We start from the raw sequence: 5,876 nt of genomic DNA on the forward strand, positions 1-5,876 counted from the left end.
TTCTACCATTGAAATCACCCAGTAAATATATCGTTGAGGTTTGCTGGCTGGAGGTGTATGTCAGGACAATTTAGAGGTTACGACTATCATATGTGGGCAAGAAAAGCTTTTACAGACAGCTTGCCATCATTTAACCTGTTTATTAAATTAAAAATTTTCTTACAACAAATTTTCCAATTTTCTACCATAACACAGCTTAGGGATCAAGATGAAAGTCCAAACAAAAGTTTGAAGTTTTTCCTTCAGTCCCTTGTTGACAGTGTGAAGATCATCGACCCTGGGACACATGGTGCAATGTCAGATGAATAGTCTTTGGTGAGAGGATAAACCTTCGTGGTTCAGGTCAAAACAGGAGAGCAAAGGTTTCCCCAACAATGACTGTGATGTTATGGCCGCTTATCCACGGAAACACCAAATTACAGAATCAATCAACAAAGTACAGTATGTCACATCCTTGAATATCAAGTAACTCTAAATGATCCTCTAATTCCTGGGAAAACAAAACAATCTCATCCTGAAAGATGAAACAGCTATTTCCTATAAATTTTGCAAGTACCTTATTCATCACATGTTAAAAAAAAACAGCCACTATTTTTAGCACCATGGAGCATTCTGCAAAATTGAAATTTTTCCCATGGGTTGAAAAAAGCAAAAATGTGTCTAACGTCTGGATTTAGAGGGATCTGATAGTACCCCACCTTTAGATCCAATACCGAAAAGTACTTATTACTGTTTAATTGAGACAATATATCATCAATCCTTGCCATAGTATATACCTGAGCTTTAGTGACTTTGTTTATGTTACATAGGTCTAATGTAAAGCAAATAATTTCCTGAGTTTTTAGGAACTACGTCTATGGGGGAATTCCACTCAGGGGAACTTTCCTCAAATATCCCAGCTTTTATGAATCACCAACCTTCCTTTTTAATGCAGGAAGGTAATTAAAAGGAATGTGATATTGTTGCTTAACCTTAATGAGTCGTTCAGTAGTAAGACTCACTGAATGCTTATAATTACTGGTACAGGAAATATCAGTTACCTCCCTCACCACCGCGTCCAGATACTTATTTAAAATCTCACTTACTTTATGTTTTACTTCGTATTCTAGATGCTCCAAGTTCCAAATTCCCTCACTATCGAGTGTCTCACTACTGATATTTATGCTGATTTCTCTTCCACCAATCAGTTTACTTGCCCTTAGTACTGGGTAAACTTCCAACAATATCTCAGGTTTCTGCCCTAATACATCCATGCCTATGACCAGTTCATACCTCATACCATAAGGGAACCGTATGATTGGAACCTGCAAATCTAATTCACCCTCCTTAATTAGTTAATTAATTCATATCTCATGACAATTGCTTTGTCACTTTTTATGATTGTCCTGGACATACCCCTAATGCACGACTCACTTGGGACTACACAATCCATCCTTTCCTTTCTTAATACTTCAGTGAACTCATAATTCATCACTGTTCACTTGGCTCCTGTATCGATTAATCCATTGATACATCACCATGCTATCTCCACCACTACTATTGATATCCCAATCTCGGTTAACCGTATACACTTAGTCAGTTTAAAATTAACTAAACGGTCACTTGACTGACCCCCAAAATGACTGTATATCAGTTTAAATTCTGTTTCTTTGTACACTGTCTGAAATATGGCCAAATTCTCCACATGAATAACATTTACGAGATTCCCATTTCTTCATGGAACCTCTACTTATATTCATGTTATCTAACATAGTTAATAACAACTCATTTAACTTCTTAATTTGGGTCTCCAATTCTGCCACCCAATCACCTAACCTTTTCTCCTGTTCACTTGTAAGACTCAATTGTTCTATGTTAGCACATATCTCACTAAATCCATTCTTAAATTAAAACTCCAAAACCTTTAAACGTCCAGTAGTAATCAATTTAATAATAAACAAACGTTTTCGACCGTACTCTCGGTCTTCATCAGGCTTAAAATCCGTTAGATTCGAACCTGTGCAAGCGTAGAACAATGATTATGAAATTATTTTGAAAATTAACTTTGAAAAATGGAATAGCACAAACTGATTTTAAAGAATACAGTTACGCATGTGCATCGCCATGGGACGGAATGGCATACGTAATACATACAATTATATAAATATATATATAAATAAATATCAGTTTGTGCTATTCCATTTTTCTAAGTTAATTTTCAAAATAATTTCATAATCATTGTTCTACACTTGCACAGGTTCGAATCTAACGGATTTTAAGCCTGATGAAGACCGAGAGTACGGTCGAAAACGTTTGTTTATTATTAAATTGATTACTACTGGACGTTTAAAGGTTTTGGAGTTTTAATTTAAGAATGGATTTAGTGAGATATGTGCTAACATAGAACAATTGAGTCTTACAAGTGAACAGGAGAAAAGGTTAGGTGATTGGGTGGCAGAATTGGAGACCCAAATTAAGAAGTTAAATGAGTTGTTATTAACTATGTTAGATAACATGAATATAAGTAGAGGTTCCATGAAGAAATGGGAATCTCGTAAATGTTATTCATGTGGAGAATTTGGCCATATTTCAGACAGTGTACAAAGAAACAGAATTTAAACTGATATACAGTCATTTTGGGGGTCAGTCAAGTGACCGTTTAGTTAATTTTAAACTGACTAAGTGTATACGGTTAACCGAGATTGGGATATCAATAGTAGTGGTGGAGATAGCATGGTGATGTATCAATGGATTAATCGATACAGGAGCCAAGTGAACAGTGATGAATTATGAGCTCACTGAAGTATTAAGAAAGGAAAGGATGGATTGTGTAGTCCCAAGTGAGTCGTGCATTAGGGGTATGTCCAGGACAATCATAAAAAGTGACAAAGCAATTGTCATGAGATATGAATTAATTAACTAATTAAGGAGGGTGAATTAGATTTGCAGGTTCCAATCATACGGTTCCCTTATGGTATGAGGTATGAACTGGTCATAGGCATGGATGTATTAGGGCAGAAACCTGAGATATTGTTGGAAGTTTACCCAGTACTAAGGGCAAGTAAACTGATTGGTGGAAGAGAAATCAGCATAAATATCAGTAGTGAGACACTCGATAGTGAGGGAATTTGGAACTTGGAGCATCTAGAATACGAAGTAAAACATAAAGTAAGTGAGATTTTAAATAAGTATCTGGACGCGGTGGTGAGGGAGGTAACTGATATTTCCTGTACCAGTAATTATAAGCATTCAGTGAGTCTTACTACTGAACGACTCATTAAGGTTAAGCAACAATATCACATTCCTTTTAATTACCTTCCTGCATTAAAAAGGAAGGTTGGTGATTCATAAAAGCTGGGATATTTGAGGAAAGTTCCCCTGAGTGGAATTTCCCCATAGACGTAGTTCCTAAAAACTCAGGAAATTATTTGCTTTACATTAGACCTATGTAACATAAACAAAGTCACTAAAGCTCAGGTATATACTATGGCAAGGATTGATGATATATTGTCTCAATTAAACAGTAATAAGTACTTTTCGGTATTGGATCTAAAGGTGGGGTACTATCAGATCCCTCTAAATCCAGACGTTAGACACATTTTTGCTTTTTTCAACCCATGGGAAAAATTTCAATTTTGCAGAATGCTCCATGGTGCTAAAAATAGTGGCTGTTTTTTTTTAACATGTGATGAATAAGGTACTTGCAAAATTTATAGGAAATAGCTGTTTCATCTTTCAGGATGAGATTGTTTTGTTTTCCCAGGAATTAGAGGATCATTTAGAGTTACTTGATATTCAAGGATGTGACATACTGTACTTTGTTGATTGATTCTGTAATTTGGTGTTTCCGTGGATAAGCGGCCATAACATCACAGTCATTGTTGGGGAAACCTTTGCTCTCCTGTTTTGACCTGAACCACGAAGGTTTATCCTCTCACCAAAGACTATTCATCTGACATTGCACCATGTGTCCCAGGGTCGATGATCTTCACACTGTCAACAAGGGACTGAAGGAAAAACTTCAAACTTTTGTTTGGACTTTCATCTTGATCCCTAAGCTGTGTTATGGTAGAAAATTGGAAAATTTGTTGTAAGAAAATTTTTAATTTAATAAACAGGTTAAATGATGGCAAGCTGTCTGTAAAAGCTTTTCTTGCCCACATATGATAGTCGTAACCTCTAAATTGTCCTGACATACACCTCCAGCCAGCAAACCTCAACGATATATTTACTGGGTGATTTCAATGGTAGAACTGGAATCCTGAATGAAATGGATTGGAGAGATGGTATTTTCCCATTATTGGATTATAGTGTCTACCAGAGCTTGGAAGATAAATGTATTAATAAGATCAGAATGAAATTAGTGGAATTGTGTCAAACTAAAGGCTTGATGATTGTAAACAACCGATTTAAAGAGGATGCACAGGAAAAATACACTTTCTTTTCATATTTGGGTAAAAGTGTAATTGATTATTTTTGTATTAACGTTTTGGTAGTGGAGAATTTAAAGTATTTTATTATAGATGATTGCATTGAAACAGATCATATATTGCTGCATCTAGAAGTTTCTGCTAAAGGTTTGAAAAAGGAGTTAAGGTTCAATTTCCATCTGACCTCAAATATTTCCTCATTTTGAAAAGAATCAAACAATGACTCAAGTAACTTGTAACATAGACTTCAATTCTAATATAGACAAAGATAAACTTTTTGTTTTTCCAACATACTTCGAATACCTCCAACCAAACCTCCAAGGGACGAACCATTACATCTTTCAGCTATTTATCTATCATCATCAATATTCCACTTTTTTTGCCTTTTCTCAAAAATATTGGTAGTGTTAATCTTATAAAAGTCATATGCACTACTTACATCTGTTCGTGGTTTTTTTGAATCCAATTCTTCTAACCCGGTTTTCATCCAACATAATATATATGGAACTTTCTCACAATATTTCAATATTCCATTTCGTATTCTTGCTTCCATCCATTAATGTTTCAACTAACAAGGAGACCCTATGGCTTTGGGGTAACGGATTTTGATGATTTTTGGTGTAGAGGTAGTACACCATGTGAGTGTATTACCTGTAAAATACTAAAGTGCAATACTCAAATAGAATCAAGAAAAATGAACTTAAAGTTTTTTGAGCACTTTATATATAAATTATACTTGCTTCCATTTGAGCGTCCTGTGGCTGAGTGGTAACGATCCTGACTTGTGTGCTTGAGTTCTCTGGTTCGATTCTCGTGTACACTTTTTTTTCAATTCATAATACAGTAGAACCTCGATTATCCGGATTTTCGATTATCCAGATTGTTAAAAATAAACAAACATTTTATGAATTTGCTGATTTGCACTTGGCAAATTAAGATTCTGTTTATGTACGTGATGGAGTGAATAACTTGTTTTGTTTCAACAATGTTTCACCCAGCAGAGTGGTCGTAAACTCTTAAATTTATTTTGCATTGTAATAAAAATATAACTTCACATACGTATTTATAAATAATTTATGTTCAAATTACATCATTTTTATGACCAAGGGCGGTGTATGGGCAACGTAGGCCACCACCTATGCCTCGCGGTTTGAAGGGCCTTGAGCCTCGAAGGTTTATGCATTAAAAGCCGCGAACACAACGAAAAGGTTTTAGTCATCATAAAACGATAAACAGTTTGTCAAATTTTTATTCATAAAAATGCGGTTTCAACTGCTTTTTATTTTATAAAATCTGTCTTCTTGCGCCACCAGAGGGTCTTTTAAACAATAGGTAGTCTGTTAGTGCTGGTCAGTAGTAGTCCAAATTCAATACGAACGTTTGTTTCTTGAAAATTTGATCACGATTTAAAAACACTATTTACTTTTAATATTACCGATATGTCATCGAAAAGAAAACGTGTTGTAT

The sequence above is a fragment of the Centruroides sculpturatus genome, unplaced genomic scaffold (assembly GCF_000671375.1).
Source record: "Centruroides sculpturatus isolate CEXI.00-Female unplaced genomic scaffold, Cexi_2.0 scaffold900, whole genome shotgun sequence".
NCBI classification, from domain to species: domain Eukaryota; kingdom Metazoa; phylum Arthropoda; class Arachnida; order Scorpiones; family Buthidae; genus Centruroides; species Centruroides sculpturatus.